The following is a 19,073-nucleotide window of genomic DNA, read 5'->3' on the forward strand; positions in this document are numbered from 1 at the left end:
AAATGATAACCCCCACATAAAAATACACAAAGCATGTTTTTAATGAATGACACCGAGTGAACGATTCTTGTCATCAAAGCGTGCTTACACTAGGATATAGTTACCGAGGATTCTGTTCAGTTCTTTACACAATTTTTCATAAATATCTTCAATTTGAAGAGCAGACTTGAAGAAAATCGCAGCAAAATTCAAAATGCACAATTTTGTATTAAAAAATAAAAAGGTGTTTATCCAAATGAAAAGAAAAATCATGTCAACAGGTTGATTTAAACCAGGATACAAAAAACTTTAGGTATGCTTTAAGTTACATGTACATATTTACCCTTAAAAATTCAATTAATAAGCAAAAATAAAATATTTGAGAAATGCATGTCGCAAAACCGTGAATGGTAAATATCAAATCCAATTGGCTACCGCTATTCACTCTGTTCAACAAGTTTACCATTCTAACGCGTTCATATCACGTGATTGACTTTCTATTAAACCTTTATACAGAATACTCTTTCGTTTCACACGCATTTCTCTACTTTGAAGAGATTATAAAAAGAAAAATCTATACGACAGAGCCATTGCCGGTGTAATGAAGAATAATGACCCCCGTAGAATAATGACCGGGGGTCATTTTTCTACGTAGAAAAATGACCCCCCGGTCATTATTCTACGCAGAAAAATGACCCCCCGGTCATTATTCTACGTAGAAAAATGACCCCTTTGCCAGGCATTCATTGATGATCCTTTTCTTATAAAATTGATATAAATTCAACCGTCGGAAACCTTTTAAAATCTTAGTATTAATTTTCAAATGACATATGTGATAAATTTGGAGGACGAATTTACGTCATCTAGATTTGAACAAAGGCTTGAAAATTTCTATTCACAGCTTGACTTATCTTTCTGATATTAAACTAGACATAAGACGTTAAGTTATGTCGCAGCGATATACAATATATTGTAACGTTTTTAAAAACAATGATATCCTTTAAATTCTAAAATGATACCTAATAAAACGTTTAATTCAAATTAAAATTGTTATAATTAAAATATGTTGCTGCCTCATTTTCAATAATACAGCGCCCATTAGAATGTGAGAAGCACAATGCATTCTGTCCTTTGAAAATCAGTTCTAAGATTTTAAAGATTTCCTACGTTTGAATTTATGTTAATTTGTATAAGGTTAAATTTAATTCATTTACATCTTTATAAATATTATTTTGTTTTATTTAAGTTAATATATTTGTTTTCAGTAACTATTCTTCATAGGGGTTCTTCTATGAAATAACAATATTTATATTTAAGTTTCGCGTTTAATCGCGAAAGTTTCGCGTTAATTCGCGAAAGTTTCGCGTTTATTCGCGAAAGTTACGGGTAATATCGCGAAAGTTTTGCGTTTATTCGCGAAAGTAACGCGTTATATCGCGAAAGTAACGCGTTATATCGCGAAAGTTACGCGTTTATTCGCGAAAGTTTTGCGTTTATTCGCGAAAGTTTCGCGTTTATTCGCGAAAGTTTCGCGTTTATTCGCGAAAGTAACGCGTTATATCGCGAAAGTTTCGCGTTTATTCGCGAAAGTATCGCGTTTATTAGCGAAAGTTTCGCGTTTATTCGCGAAAAAAATATTTTTTTTACCTACGAAAATGAGCTTAATGGGCTTTCGTACATATATGTTTACCAGTGCTGGCTATGCCTAATCATTATCTACTCCGAACAAAATTTAATGTCCGCCATAATGTGTACAAATCCACTTCCAGCCGTCTCTTTACCGTGGACCAAACACAGTAACAATGTAATTTCATTATGCGACAGTCCTTGCTCATGCATGGATCTAGAGGGGGATAGGGGGTCCGCCCCCACCGCGGAAAATTGAATATTAATAATTTCACTCAGTAAAAGGGGAGAGGGAGTCCGGACCCCATCCCCCTGGTAAATTTTATTTAATTAATTTTATAAAAATAAGATTTTCAAAATATATGCCTCGGAACCCTTTAAAAGATGGAGATCTCTGCAATTATAAAACATAGGTAATCACAGATTACAAAGCTCACCGAGACGAGGCATCACCTTTATGAGGCATCGCCTTTTGGAGACTACCTTTATCATATTATATGAAAACCATCTTTTATGATCTTGGATATTTATGGATTCTGTTTTGAAACAATATCGTATATCATCTGTTAAAAAATTGTATGATAACCATATGTTCATATGTTAATCAATACAATAATATAAAATTAAAATTGCATCCTATCATAATTACAATATATATCATATAATACCATAAAATACCGTAAAATATTGTGAGATATGATATTGTAACGTACGATGACATTGTATTGTGTTATACATTATTGTATTTGATCAAACAATACAATATTATAAAACATAATACAATATTGTATTATATGAAACAATATCAAACTGCAATAATACATCATAACATTGAAACATATAATATTATATTGTATAATTAAGCATTGAATCATTATTGTTTGAAAGATGTGGTCTCATAACTGCAACGGTGTGTGCATACAAATTGTATAACGTGCGCTAGCGCGTTATGAAAATTTGTTTGCACACATTGTTGCAGTTATGAGACCACATCTTTCAAAAAATAATGATTCAATACTTATATTTACGTTGTTTAAACATGTATTTCCTTCCTGAAAATATGATTTTTTTTAAAAGGCTCTGTCTTATTCAACAAGTGATGCGAAATTAACAGAATGGCCACTGGAACAGCCACAATATGCTGACAATATGCTTGTATCATATCAAATGAAACAATATCATGGGATAAAGTAAAATATTATATAATACAATCATACTATACCCATTGTATCATATGATACAATAAAATCTCATAAAATACAATTCCATGTGATATGATAATATATAATATAAACCAATATCATATTATACAATATCGTATGATACGACATTTTATAATATTATCATATCATAGGGATCATGTTACATCATTTAACAACAACTACATCTATCTATCAAGCAGGTTTGAATGAGGTAGGAGATTTCTTTAGCATCCTTAATAATGGAGATCAGGCTTTGCATCTGAAGCAACCTCTGCGTTTCATTTATAATATAGTTAAATCAACTATGCAAGCTATTTATCTAGCTATAAAACATGTGACCTGTTCCAAAATACTAAACCTCAACAAGAATCATAAACCTATGGCTCTGATTCAGCATTCAAGCCTGTCAGGTGCATCACTATAATAAGACTATATCAATGCAATATTGGTGAAGTTAGGACCAGTAGTAACTAAGATATTATCATTAGAGGGCACCTGCAACAAAAACTTTAACCAGCTCAAAATCTTAACCTCCTCCAGCATCCGAAACCTGTGGCTCAGATTCAGCATTAAGCCTGTCAGGTGCATCACTATAATAAGACGCATCATCCATACAAGTTTAATGAAGTTAGGACCAGTAGTAACTAAGATATTATCATTAGAGGGCACCTGCAACAAAAACTTTAACCAGCTCCAAAAACCTCTACCTCCTCCTGCATCCGAAACCTATAGCTCAGATTCAGCACTCAAGCCTGTCTGGTGTATCAGTATCATAAGACACACCATCCATGCAAGTTTGGTGAAGTACGGACCAGCAGTAACTTAGATATTGCTATTTAAGGCACCTGCAACAAAAACTTTAACCTGCTCCAAAAACCTTAACCTCCTCCAGCATCTGAAAGTTAGGAACCAGATTCAGTAGGTCCAGATGCATCCTCAATGTAACTTTGGTGAAGAGAGAACAAGTAATAGCTTAGATACAGGAGCTGCAACTAAAACTTTAACCAGCTTCGGACGCCGACGCCGGGGGTATAGTATATGCTCCCATTGACTTCGTTTCGGTGAGCTAAGAAGGCGAAAGCGCGAAGATTCGAAGGCGAGAGTGCGAAGTTGCAAAGACGAAGAAGCGGTAGTAGTATCACGTCTTCGCCTTTTCAACTTAGCACTTTCGTCTTCGCATCTTCGCCGTTGCATCTTCTATATTCTTCATATTGTTCATGAATTATACTTGCATTGAAGATTTTCGCAATGCAAACTGCTGGGTATACAAGTGCATCACCCAGAATTAATGATGAAACCAAAATTATGAAAAGTTTACTCCACTGTTATGCATTATAACCAAGCTGAAGTTAGAGCCATTACGCCAGTAGAGGTGAACGACCAATAAGGAAAATCGTCAAAGTACTGAAAGTACTCGTACAGAAAATATATTTTACTTTATCCTCGGCATACTTTAATAAGTTAATTTAATATCAAGATGATTAATGCATTAATAGTTTGTATTAGCATTGGTAACGTTGGATACAATAAAGATCGTGTGATCAAAATCAAGAGGAATATAAACCCCTAACATGGGCCCTAACCTCTTATCAACGTTATTGGAAACATTCTTTTCTTATTATAATCGATCAGTGTTTATTATATATTAAGATTTACTATAGTCAGGTACTCTTCACAAATTTGCTCTAAAAGAATAAAGTCTATCCATGATCACAAATACAACATTACAACAAATGTATAGAATATTGATGTTCATGTATTACGTAGAAGAAAACAAAACTAATTCAGAATGCTTTTTTAAAAATCACTTTCCCCAAGAAATGTAAATAAGAAGTATTCATATTCCTACGTTACCTGCCCCCTTAGTCTTTTTCCATTAAGATATATACATGTATCATTCTTCGATTGACAATTCATTCACCAATGAATATTGCTTATATTATTACAACAATTATTCTTTCATGAATGTTCGTTAATTATCACACAAGATCCTCATTGTGTATGAATTTTTTTTTATATGCATCTTTTCCCGCCGTTTGTCGACGAGAGAAGTAACGTAACTGTTAACAATCAATTTGTGGCATTGTAAGAGTGTTTTGCATGTGCTTGCTACGGATAGAAAAAAACTATATACAGCGATTTATTTACTAGATCGGTGTTTATAACTTCAAAATCAGTTGAACAGAGTGAAAAATAATGTAACTTCAAAGTCATATCTTGGATACGGTGTAACCACTTTCTATTCATGTTTACGGGGGGGGGGGGGGTCAATTTTTTATGGGGGTCATTTTTCTTCATGTTGAACATGAAGAAAAATAACCCCTGGGTCTTTTTTCTTCAGAAAAATCCAATTATTCTTCAGCTAGGGGGGTCATTATTCTACGTAGAAAAATTACCCCCGGTCATTATTCTACGGGGGTCATTTTACTTCATTACACCGGTTTGTTTGTCTCGAGCGACAACGGAGATGTATTCGACATACTAAGTTTGTTGATGTTCAACTTTTTTCTTGACGTTGTTTTTACCTACGATAGTGGGCGGAGTTTAAAAAAAGTGTGGGGTATGAACAGATAACCCACACGTTTAACAATAGAAAACACGCCAAGCTATGGTACAATATGATCCACCAATCAGCTTGCGTGCTTCAATACGAGCATCAACGTTTAAACGGACCCGCGGGTGATGGAAAAGGGAACGAAGCGTTTTCAACCGTGGGTTTCCAACGATGGGGTGCCCCCTAAAAATCCTATTTTATTCATTTATTCCTTTGATCAACACCTATTCTTTTGTGCGAAAAAAAACATCAGACGCACAAAATAAGTAAAATCAAAATAAGTATATACATTTAATTATAAACGTTACTAGATAAAAAAAAAAATAAACAATATCAAAATTATCAGAGATTTTAAGGTTACGATTTGATTACAGTTCCTCGATGAGCATAAATATAATACACATTTCAATTGATGTTTTGTGAATGACGCAACAAAGGACTTGAAAATTGTTGAAATCCAATAAAAGCTGGATAAGTATTTTAGCATCGCAAATTCTTAAAAGCAAACAATTTACTGATATTAAGTATTTAATGTTAAAACACGATACAAAAGGACGCTTGATTGAAACAAAAGGAATATGTGCAAAAATATAAACAAGCAAATGTACATGTAATAAATGAGCATCATTGAAGGTACACATTGTTTCAAACCATTGCAAAGAAATGAACACAAACTGTATAAAAAAAACTTGATTTCTTTTATATCTTACTGAATAACCAATGTAAAATTCACTGCACAATTTTCTATCAAGAAATTTTAACAGTAAAAGCTTGTAAATAACATCAAAATAACTAGCCATGTCAAAGCTAACGATGCCATAAGGCTTAATAGAAAGACAGTAGAACAGTTTCATTGATGTGTTTGCAAATTTAAATAACACTAGACTTTGACCCGTACGTGTACGGGTTGACATTGCATATGATATCGGACATAAACGAAATAGACACATCGACACACCGTATTGTTGACATTTACAAAACAAAGCTTTAAGCTTACAATAATGTTATTGATTTCACTACACTCTTCTTAGTTAGAATAATCTAACTGTGTCTCAATACAGGCCTTCACCACAGTTAAGATCAATTCGATGTAAGAATCAATGATTTATAAAAGGGTCTGGCCACACATAGTCACCAATTTTCCTTACATTTCATACATGGACACACCTAGGTGTAAAACGCAAAAAAACACTAAAAGTTGGTTGCTGGGGGTAACCGTTGCCATGGTAATCGAGGCTAAAGATGGGAAAATAGCAAAACTTGCCTACTTTGAAGCCATATTAGAAGGTTTTGCCTACTAATGTCAACTATCAAAGACATAAAACAGCCATTTCCTATTTTCAATTATTTAATTCTATAAGAAAATTGATGGAGAAACCAATACTTTTAAAATGTTACTATGGAAACCGTTACAAATTTTTGAAATCAGTTTTCTGCAGTTTAAGCCCAAATGGGAAACTGTTAAATTTTTACATCCATATGAATGTCCATGCAATATATATTTTATCATGAAAATTGACATCCGTTGCTATGGCAACAAGGCCAAAAATTAAGAAAAACTGAGAAATTGAAGATTATTTCGATATGCTTTCATTCCTGATTTTAGAATTTATATGCAAATGTTTTAGTTGGAACTTGTTAAAATATATCTAAATTTTCATTATACACCACAAAAACCTTTGTTATGCAACATTGAAGTGTTTTTGCTATGGAAAAATAAGTTGCGTAAAAAATCACACAACAATTCTTACTTTTTGAAAAGTCCATAGCAAGGGCAGTAATTCATAGAAAATTTCAGATTTTTTTCAAGTGTCATTAAAGTTAAGGATATACTTTATTTATTCACACCATTTGATTTTATATATTTATTCATTATAAGTGAATAATATCCATTTAAAGATGCCTAAAATATTATAATTTTCCTTATTTTTAAGCTTATTACCAAAGCAACGATTCTCAATTTTCATATTTAAGTTTTAAATTGCACAATCATAATAGTGTTTACCAAAAGATCCAAGATTTGCACTTTTTATTCAAATTAGATGAAGAAAACAGATTTTAAAATTTCTGTTTAGTAACCATGGAAACGCTCTACAAATATGCGTTTCTCCATGATTTTTTTTCTTTCTTTTGAAAAATGACAACTCTTTTTAATAATATATTCTACCCTGGAAACCCCAAGTTCTACACATTACTTACAATATGTTCTCAAATAAGCATTAAAATGCCATTTTTACATCTTTACCCTCGGTTACCATGGCAACGGGACCACATAGCAACAAACAAATGGTGTTAGGCTTTTTTACTCACCAAAGTCTATCAAATTGTCAAGTATGAAAAAAATCTGTGACTATGAGTGGCCACCGAATTTTGATTCTTACATAGAATTGATCTTAAAATGCCTCCCATATACCCGTAACAAGACAAACAAGGGCACCGCTAAGCGGAGCATCCCCTTGCGACATGAGTTATTGTTATTAAGCAATATATAGTTATGTTAATGAGAAGACCACATTCTACTAACCCTCCATTACTGCAAAAACTACATTTTCCTTACCTGTACTAGATCTAAATCCAAAAAATATCAAGTTGTTGATTTGAACTGCTTATTTTCACTTTGGTTTCAATGAAGTGAAGCGGAAGATTGATAACTCCTACTCAGAAATTTCAATTGATAACTCGTATACAAAATTGATTATAACATTGATTTAATGAAATAATAATTAGGGCTTTTCGACTTTCGGTCGAAAAGACCTATTGTTTTCGTTCTGTTTTATTATCATTATTCTTCTCGACAAAGTTTCGTCATGGATTTTTTGAAAACGGAACAGAAAAATAAAAATCTAATGTTAGATTCTTTTAGCAATTGTTTAGTTCTTCCGTATGTCCCTTTTTGGACTTACGGTCTATATACTTTCGGTTTACACATGCAAAAAACAAACTATTAAATGGACCTTTGTATCTATTTTATTTTTTGATTATAAACTAAGAAATTTAGGATTTAGATGCTACATAGTATGATATACAAAATCGTAAGCGACAACTTTTTTGTATCTCTTGCTGTTTTTGAGATATTAGACTTCAAACTATGAAAAAAGGGGGGGGGGAATGAAAAAACTGAAAATTGAAATAACCACCAAATCTTTTAAATGAGGAATGAAAAATGTTAAAACTGTCATAATCATCATATATTTAAAGTTTCGTTTGAAACCATTGAGAACTTCCGGTTTTATAAGTTGATAAAAAATCGTTTTAATGTTAAACTGAATTCACGCGTGCCACTTTTTCTCAAACAGTTTTTAAGTAAATATTTCCATATCTAATATTTATATTGAAGGACCTAATTTGTAGACCGGAAAATGTTTTGAGATAAAAATTTTGATAGATAAGGGATCTAGAGGGGTCAAAGCTAAAAACAACCCTTTAGCTGTATCTTTTTTATTTTTCATCCGATTTTTAAAATCTTTTCGGTTTTAATTTTTGAGTAAAGAGTACAATTTAAAAATTATGGTCCGTAGGGACATTTTTTGACTTCTTATAGGAGTATTAAGTGTGTGAATATTGCAACTTTTTAAAAGTTGAAAAAGTGATTTACAAAGAGTTATTTCGCTTTGCTCAATGAACGTAGACCATTAATACTCTAGGCATACCACGTTTTCTATTTGAGAAAGGAATGCTTACTTTTTTATGATTTTTTTGGAAATATTATTTTAGAAATTAAAAGTATATTTACTTTTAAAGTGCTGAAGTTATCTTTTTTTGACATCGCATTATATATAAGGTTATATTTCTAATAGGCAACTGATTATACCAAGGCGGTGAAGAATTTTTAAATAAAAAATAGATACGATTTTACCTGACATTTTCATCAAAAAAGGGAAAAGGGATGTCGAAAAGCCCTTACTTTTTGTGGAAGACAAAAAAAGTTCTAGTTTGTAATAGTATTAATGGTTTGGAAAGGCACATGCATTTTTTATTTGTTATTTTACAGAAGTGTGCAATCTATGATAAATAATTTTAGTTTTGAACAAATTTTGTCATAATGTATGCCCCTCCCCTCCTTTACCATGGTGTAATTTTACCTACCTACCTACCTACCTACCTACCTACCTACCTACCTACCTACCTACCTACCTACCTACCTACCTACCTACCTACCTACCTACCTACCTACCTACCTACCTACCTACCTACCTACCTACCTACCTACCTACCTACCTACCTACCTACCTACCTACCTACCTACCTACCTACCTACCTACCTACCTACCTACCTACCTACCTACCTACCTACCTACCTACCTACCTACCTACCTACCTACCTACCTACCTACCTACCTACCTACCTACCTACCTACCTACCTACCTACCTACCTACCTACCTACCTACCTACCTACCTACCTACCTACCTACCTACCTACCTACCTACCTACCTACCTACCTACCTACCTACCTACCTACCTACCTACCTACCTACCTACCTACCTACCTACCTACCTACCTACCTACCTACCTACCTACCTACCTACCTACCTACCTACCTACCTACCTACCTACCTACCTACCTACCTACCTACCTACCTACCTACCTACCTACCTACCTACCTACCTACCTACCTACCTACCTACCTACCTACCTACCTACCTACCTACCTACCTACCTACCTACCTACCTACCTACCTACCTACCTACCTACCTACCTACCTACCTACCTACCTACCTACCTACCTACCTACCTACCTACCTACCTACCTACCTACCTACCTACCTACCTACCTACCTACCTACCTACCTACCTACCTACCTACCTACCTACCTACCTACCTACCTACCTACCTACCTACCTACCTACCTACCTACCTACCTACCTACCTACCTACCTACCTACCTACCTACCTACCTACCTACCTACCTACCTACCTACCTACCTACCTACCTACCTACCTACCTACCTACCTACCTACCTACCTACCTACCTACCTACCTACCTACCTACCTACCTACCTACCTACCTACCTACCTACCTACCTACCTACCTACCTACCTACCTACCTACCTACCTACCTACCTACCTACCTACCTACCTACCTACCTACCTACCTACCTACCTACCTACCTACCTACCTACCTACCTACCTACCTACCTACCTACCTACCTACCTACCTACCTACCTACCTACCTACCTACCTACCTACCTACCTACCTACCTACCTACCTACCTACCTACCTACCTACCTACCTACCTACCTACCTACCTACCTACCTACCTACCTACCTACCTACCTACCTACCTACCTACCTACCTACCTACCTACCTACCTACCTACCTACCTACCTACCTACCTACCTACCTACCTACCTACCTACCTACCTACCTACCTACCTACCTACCTACCTACCTACCTACCTACCTACCTACCTACCTACCTACCTACCTACCTACCTACCTACCTACCTACCTACCTACCTACCTACCTACCTACCTACCTACCTACCTACCTACCTACCTACCTACCTACCTACCTACCTACCTACCTACCTACCTACCTACCTACCTACCTACCTACCTACCTACCTACCTACGAACACACACACGCACGGTAGCGATGCTATATCCCTAAGTTGCGCGAGGGAATAAAAACTGCAGAATCGCTCCGAAAATTAATGAAGCTGCATTGAAAATAACAGTCAATTTATTCATAACAAACCATTTTGAGGCCGTAAATACCTTTTATCTAAAAATTCAGTTCAAATTAATGAAGAATTCAACACTTTTCAGCAACATTTTTACTCGCTTCAAATTTACACACAATGTTGACATTTGGAACTCTCGAGATTTTTCATAATAAATGCACTGAGTTAAAGTTATCTCTCGTATTTTCTTTGATGAACAGAAAATATATGACACATTTTGAATGAAAATTTACACGTATTTGCATTATCGTTTCTGAGTTTATCTATACAGGTGTGATATTGTGGAAACATAAACAAAAGAGCCTCCTGTGATTTAGGATGAATGTAATGTGCATGCGCAAGATTGTAAAAAAAAAAAAATCCTGTTGATTTCCGGATTTTTTAAAGAAATTTCCGTTGATTATTAATAAACGAAGCTTGATTGAGAAAAAATAAATTGGTAATCTTTAAGTACCAATGATGTTTAAAATATATAAAACAAAAGACAGTATTCCCTCCGATTGTTCGGTATTAAAGCCCAAACATTCGAGTCTATTATATTAATAGTAGATTAGTAGTATAGATACCGGTATTGGTAAGTATGCTGTTTTGAAATCGTTAGTTCAAGTAATCTTATTTATGTTTTGTTTTTCAGTCATTCAGAATATTTGAAATCCATCCATTCGTAATGCAAGTAAAGTTACTAGTATTAATGGCATGTAAAAAAAGTAAGTCCCTTAGAAGAATCCTAGTTATTCTTGATGTTCTGCGACAAACGATGTTATAATTTACTTGCTAACCTTATTAAAAACAAATTATCAATATTTGGTTAATATGGACGTTAAGTGTTATGAAGCATTGTACAAAGTATCTAATTTAATTGCTTTAAAACCATTAACAACATCCTACTCCTTCCAAAAATTACAAATAAAAGGGGAATAAGGAAATACTGAAAGGACTGTGAACGATAGCATTGTCTAGCCGCCTAACTAAAAGTCATTTTTTGAAAGTTGTCTAATTAAAGTTATTCTTTATAATAATGTAAACATTTATGTATATTTTCATTAAATATAAATGATTTGGTCAAACAAAGAGAGATAACTTTGTATTTTGGGTTAAAATAGCTCATTTCATGATAGACAATAACGGAAAACGGAAATGTTTTTTAAAACTTCTTTCTCCTCCGTGAAACAAAAATTCCTTTTGAGGGGCTTTAATTATTGTCATTTAGCATATTTTTACCAAAGGGTTTGTTGTTTCACGGGGGGGGGGGGGGGGGCATATGTCTACTGACCGAATTACATTCCAAAAAAAGAATTTTACTGTGTAAATTTTCGAAAAATAATTAACAGATATGAATTAAAATGAAATTTTACTTTAATATATATCGTAAATATGTTATTATTAAGTTTTTATGCACATATTGGCCACTAAATAATATTTTCCTCACTCAAAGAGACCGATTTCATTGAAAAATTTTAAGACCACGCGTTAGCAAAACTTTTGTTTAAAAATAAATAATTTGATTACAAATTTTATTTTGATATACATTGATTAGGATTTGATTATACTTTTTAGTAGAAAAACTTAATTTTTAGCTCACCGAGACGAAGTCAAGGGGAGCTTATGCTATACCCCCGGCGTCGGTGTCGGCGTCGGCGTCCGGACCTGGTTAAAGTTTTTGTTGCAGGTCCTGTATCTTAGCTATTAACTGTCCTATCTTCACCAACCTTGCATGAATGATGCATCTGGACCTACTTATGGACTTGAAAGACTTGGATGCTGAATCTGAGTCCTAAATTTCAGATGCTGGAGGAGGTTAAGGTTGTTGGACCAGGTTAAGGTTTTTGTTGCAGGTGCCCTTTGATAGCTAAATCTAAGTTATTACAGGTCCTAACTTCACTAAACTTGCATGGATGGCGTGTCTTATAATACTAATGCACCAGGCAGGCTTGAGTGCTGAATCTGAGCTGTAGGTTTCAGATGCTTGAGGAGGTTAAGGTTTTTAGAGCTGGTTAAAGTTTTTGTTGCAGGTGCCCTCTGATGATCTTAGTTATTACTTGTCCTAACTTCACCAAACTTGGATGGATGGTGCGTCTTATGATACTTATGCACCTGACAAGCTTGAATGCTGAATCTGAGCCATAGGTTTCGGATGCTGGAGGAGGTAAAGGTTTTTTTTAAGCAGGTTAAAGTTTTTGTTGCAGGTGCCCTTTGATAGCAAAATCTAAGTTATTACAGGTCCTAACTTCACTAAACTTGCATGGATGGTGTGTCTTATAATACTGATGCACCAGGCAGGCTTGAGTGCTGAATCGGAGCTATTGGTTTCAGATGCTTGAGGAGGTTAAGGTTTTTAGAGCTGGTTAAAGTTTTTGTTGCAGGTGCCCTCTAATGATTATATCTTAGCTACTCCTGGTCCTAACTTCATCAAACTTGCGTGGATGGTTCGTCTTATGATACTGATGCACCTGCCAGGCTTGAATGCTGAATCTGAGTTATAGGTGTCGGATGCTGGAGAGGTTAAGGTTTTAAGTTTTTGAAACAGGTGCCCTCTGATGATTATATCTTAGTTATTACTTGTCCTAACTTCACCAGACTTCCATGGATGGCGTGTCTTATGAAACTGATGCACCTGACAGGCTTGAATGCTGAATCTGAGCTATAGGTTTCGGATGCTGGAGGAGATTAAGGTTTTAAGAGCTGGTTTAAGTTTTTGAAACAGGTGCCCTCTGATGATTATATCTTAGTTATAACTTGTCCTAACTTCACCAGACTTCCATGGATGGTGCGTCTTATGATACTGATGCACCTGACAGGCTTGAATGCTGAGTCTAAGCCATAGGTTTCGGATGCTGGATAAGGTTAAGTTTTTTGGAACAGGTCACATGTTTCATAGATAATAGTACTATTTCAAACTTGCATAGTTGATTAAACTGTAATATGAATGAATTGCAGAGGTAGCTTCAGATGCAGAGCTTGATCTCGATTATCAAGGATGCTGAAAAATATATCATAGTTATTACAGGTCCTAACTTCACCAAACTTGGATGGATGGTGTGTCTTATGATACACCTGACAGGCATGGATGCTGAATCTGAGCCATAGGCTGCGGATGCTTGAGGAGGTTAAGGTTTTTATTGCTAGTGCCCTCTGATGATGATGTCTTAGTTATTACTGGTCCGAACATCACCAAACTTGCATGGATGATGCGTCTTTGATACTGATGCACCTGACAGGCTTGAATGCTGAATCTGAGCCATAGGTTTCGGATGGTGGATGAGGTTAAGTTTTTTTTAACAGGTCACATGTTTTATAGATGATAGCTTGCATAGTTGATTTAACTATATAAAAAATGAAACGCAGAGGTAGCTTCAGATGCAGAGCCTGATCTCAATTATCAAAGATGCTAAAGAAATCACCTACCTCATTTAAACCTGCTAAATAGATGGATGTGTTTGTTGATAAATGATATAACATGATTCCTATAATATAGTATTGTATGATATGAAACAATATTGTTTATTATGATACAATATAATATCATATGTTATATTATAAAAAGTTATATGATACGATGAGATATTGAATCAAATTTTTGATATATTATTATATGATATTGTATCATGATATTTTTATGTATAGTATTGTATATTATGATACAATATTGTATAATATTATATTGTATTATTAATTTGTTATTTTATCACATGATACTATTACATAAGATACTGCAAAATATAATATTGTATCCTATGATACAATATTGTATATTCTATAATATTGTATCATACGATATTGTATAATATGATATGGGTTTCTGTAATTTAGAATAATATCACATGAAATTGTATTGTATGATATTGTAATATTATATTATATCGTATCATACGATATTGTATAATATGATATCGGTTTATAAATAGGATATATTATCATATCACATGAAATTGTAATATATGATATTGTAATATATATTATTGTATCATATGATACAACATGTATACATGATACTGTATTGTATAATATTTTACTTATCACAAAATATTGTATCATTTGATATGATACAATGTTGTATCAAATTATATTGCATCATATGATACAATATCGTATTATGTATCAAAAATGATACAGTAACATACAATATCATACTATATAATACAATTTAATATCATATGTTTCAATGTTATGATGTATTATATAATATGATATTGTAATATTATACTATATTGTATTATATATTATAATATTGTATTATGTGATCAAATACATATAATGTATAACACAATACAATGTCATATCATACGTTTCAATATCATATCTTATCATTGTTTATTAGGGTATTTTATTGTATTATATGATATATATTCTAAATATGATAGGATGCAATATCTAATTTTATATTATTGTATTGATTAACATATGAAAATTTGATTATCATACAATTTTTTAACAGATGATATATTATATAGTGTCAAAACAGAATCCATGAATATCCAAGATCATAAAGTATGATTTTCATACAATATGATAAAGGTGGTCTCATAAAGGTGTTATCTCATAAGGGTGATGTCTCAACTCGGTGAGCTTTGTAATCTGTGATTACCTATGTTTGAATATCTGACAGAAATTCCGAAATATTTGGATGTAAAATGAGGGCGGGAAACGGGCGTTAGCGTTCGCAGTCCTTAGCATGTCAAAACACTCTTTTTACTGGTATATTCTTGACATTGTTTAAATGTTTGCATTATTAATGAAAAGATTGAGAGAGAGAGAGAGAGAGAGAGAGAGAGAGAGAGAGAGAGAGAGAGAGAGAGAGAGAGAGAGAGAGAGAGAAAGAGAGAGAGAGAGAGAGAGAGCATCCTGTTACTTAAATGCGTACCTTAAAATGTTTGCTTTAGGGTCATGAAGTCCAAACAAAAACTCATTAAAATTATCATAAATCATAAGATTACACTAAACATTTGCAATTGTCAGCGTATAAAGATACATGTTAGTAGCATTTCATTTATCGTATTTTTAATCACAAGAAAATAAGACAGCGTACAAAACTGCTTCACGATTCTAGATCTAGATCATATACAGGAACGTAGAAGAAGAAGGCGCCCCCACTCTTTACTGAACATGTAGAAAGAATTATCTTACGGTGACCAGGCTTCTCTCAGGTCACAGTAAGAATTCGTCCCATATACTTGCATAACAATCTGCAGAGGAAAAACACATTTTATACATTAAAAACCTTTTTGAACATGCATATGTAGTTTTGTCCACAAAATATCCATTTAATAAGTCGTACCAAGGCATTTTGTTAAAATACGCGTTTGAATTTGCCTGCCAGTTTGTCGAAAATCGCAATCGGAATGTCTCAGAACTTTATCGTTAACATGGCGACCATGAACAGCGAATTTTCAAACGTGATGTTAAAAGTGACAGCGATTTCGTTGTAAAAACAGTTGATGTTGTAATATTGGATTACATAAATGAGTAACCCTGTAGGTATTTGAGACCAATCATATGAAAATTTAGGCGAGATACAGCGCGATATAATTTTTTTACTTACTACGAAGCGAGTATATGGGACAAATTCCATCGTTAAACCGGGTCCCTAGGACATCTGTCATTTTAACGATAAAACATTCTATCTACTGAAAATGTAACGAATAAAAATGAAATTAACAAAATTAGAAATAAAAAAGAACTTGTGGGTACATGTTCTCTGCAATACCTCCACACAAACACACCCGGATTAGGATTCTAAAGATTGGCGAACTGAGTTTTTTTTCGCTCGTCAAAATATCGGATAAATCAACATCCACCCGGTTACTTTCAAAAACATTGCTACGTGCCTGAAAATCAGCAAAGCCTAATCAGACAATTATTTGGTTAAATTGAAAAAATTCCCAAACTGGGAATTAAACAATAAATAAAACTAAAGCAAAGCTCGTTGCGAAGATACAAGTGGGTCTTCCGTTAATGTAAACAATAAAGTTGAAAGTTCCTGTATGATATATACACCGGGGCTTGAACTCGCGACCTCTGGAACCCATTCTCCTAGCAGTGAGCGGCCACCGCGCTAACCACTGGGCCATCTACGCAAAACAAAAATCTTGCTGTCGATGACGAAGGGAAACTAGCGCGCTGGTCGCTCACTACACGGTCGTTTGAGATACAGGTGGAATGCAGTTATAACTGAATATATATATATATATATATATATATATATATATATATATATATATATATATATATATATATATATATATATATATATATATATATATATGATCAAATGAATCATGGTACGACTTTAGAAAAAATCCGAATGATTCTAAGTAGGAATTTACCCAAATTTTAACAATTCCAAGTACGACCTTACAAAAAACCCTAATATTTTCAAGAACAACTTAACAATTATCGAATCAATTTTGGTACGAGTTTATTTAACTTTGATCCTTAAACTATTTTCTTAATAAAAAGCGCGGAATAAAAATATTTTTTCAACCCACACATAGAGTGTATCTGTTATGCATCATCCGATTTTAATTCTAAATTCAGCTTTATAAGCTCTTTTTTATAACAAATGATCGCCCAGGAAAGGGTTACTTTAAAAAGATTTAAGAGCCCTACTGGCCCCTTATTTGAGAAATCAACCCCTATATCTTCATATTAAATGAAAGGTCATGTATTTTTTGTTCTTACACCTATCTAAAATTATTGTTCATTTTTGAGACACAAATGATTGAATATTTTAGGGGTCAGCCCTCGAGATCCTCAATGGGAACAGACATTGATGTTTTGATTAGTAAAATCGAATAGAATCATTAATGCAGACATTTTCTTTTTTACAATTCCTAATTAAATATGTCTCCTTCCCTAGATATATTGCGTCAAAGTTTAAGGACTTTGGCCCCTAAAAATCCCTAATTACATAATAAATGGGTGTGGCAACGATTTTTTCAAACAGATATTGTTACGATCAACACCTTTGCTTCTATAATGCGCATTAAATTCTTGATCGTTTTTAAGTTATTTGTAGTAGACTTTACAAGTCTCCTGGCCCCTAATTTAAGGAGCCAGCACCTTTTTCTTGATTTCGTTGGAAACAACTTCTAATACTCTATCATTTTTGTAAAATATTCTTAACAAAGTATCAACCTATAAAAAGATACATGTACATATCAAAACGTATGAAAATTTTCAAAATTCGAACCAAATTTTCGATCCAAGATGAGCGCTAACAAATGGCGCCACTGGCGTTAAACAAAAGCAATAGGCACAACTTCAAACTATGGACTACCTATCTTGAAAAATTCATATTTATATCTCTGATATTCTTCGAGATCAACTGTTCACAAAACGGGTCGTAAAGGTTTATAAAATTAGCAATAAAATCGGTACCGGAAGTAATGACAGAAAATCAAAATTCAGATCACGTACTTGTAATCATCTGTAAAATAATGGTTGAAATCAGACAAATAATTTTCGAGAAAACGCTTGCACAAAATTTGTCGAAAAAAAATAAGAAGAAACTGTACGAAAACTATAAGGTCTTCCGTTGGAAACGTAAAACCTTAACTATTTAACCGTTCTAAAGATATAAATAGTGTTTTAGAGGCCGACCCCTTAACTCCTTACCGGAGCAATGAACCAAAAATGTAAAGGTAGCTTATGTTAAGAACACAATTCTTCGCAATTTTTGTTCTACCTTGCTTTTCAAAATAATTCTCTTTTTTCAGTTATTAATGCTCAAAAGACTTCTGGCCCCTTGGAACCCCTAATTACGTAACATCTGGTATGATTATAGTATTGTATATATAAACAACTCTGCAATGCACATTTTTGCTTCTATACTTTATAACAAATTATTCCTCAGTGAAAAAGTTATAATAAAAATACTTTGGAGCTATCCTTTTGAAAAACAGTTTTGGTTATAATCTTTTAATGTAATTTAATCTTCATATTAGCACAGCAAGTTGTTTCTTTTATTCAATTCCTTTTTGTAAGGCTAGAAATTCTAGTTCAGTTTTAAAAAATGG

At 33.7% G+C, this 19,073-nt stretch overlaps 1 protein-coding gene across 1 annotated transcript in view; it reads right to left on the bottom strand.

Annotated features, from left to right (window-relative positions):
• The window catches only part of LOC105339303 (uncharacterized), a 48,518-nt gene that overhangs the window by 26,539 nt on the left and 2,906 nt on the right, over positions 1–19,073 (bottom strand). The gene's annotated exons all lie outside the window — the stretch shown is intronic.

This window comes from Magallana gigas, chromosome 4 (assembly GCF_963853765.1).
Source record: "Magallana gigas chromosome 4, xbMagGiga1.1, whole genome shotgun sequence".
In the NCBI taxonomy this organism is placed as follows: domain Eukaryota; kingdom Metazoa; phylum Mollusca; class Bivalvia; order Ostreida; family Ostreidae; genus Magallana; species Magallana gigas.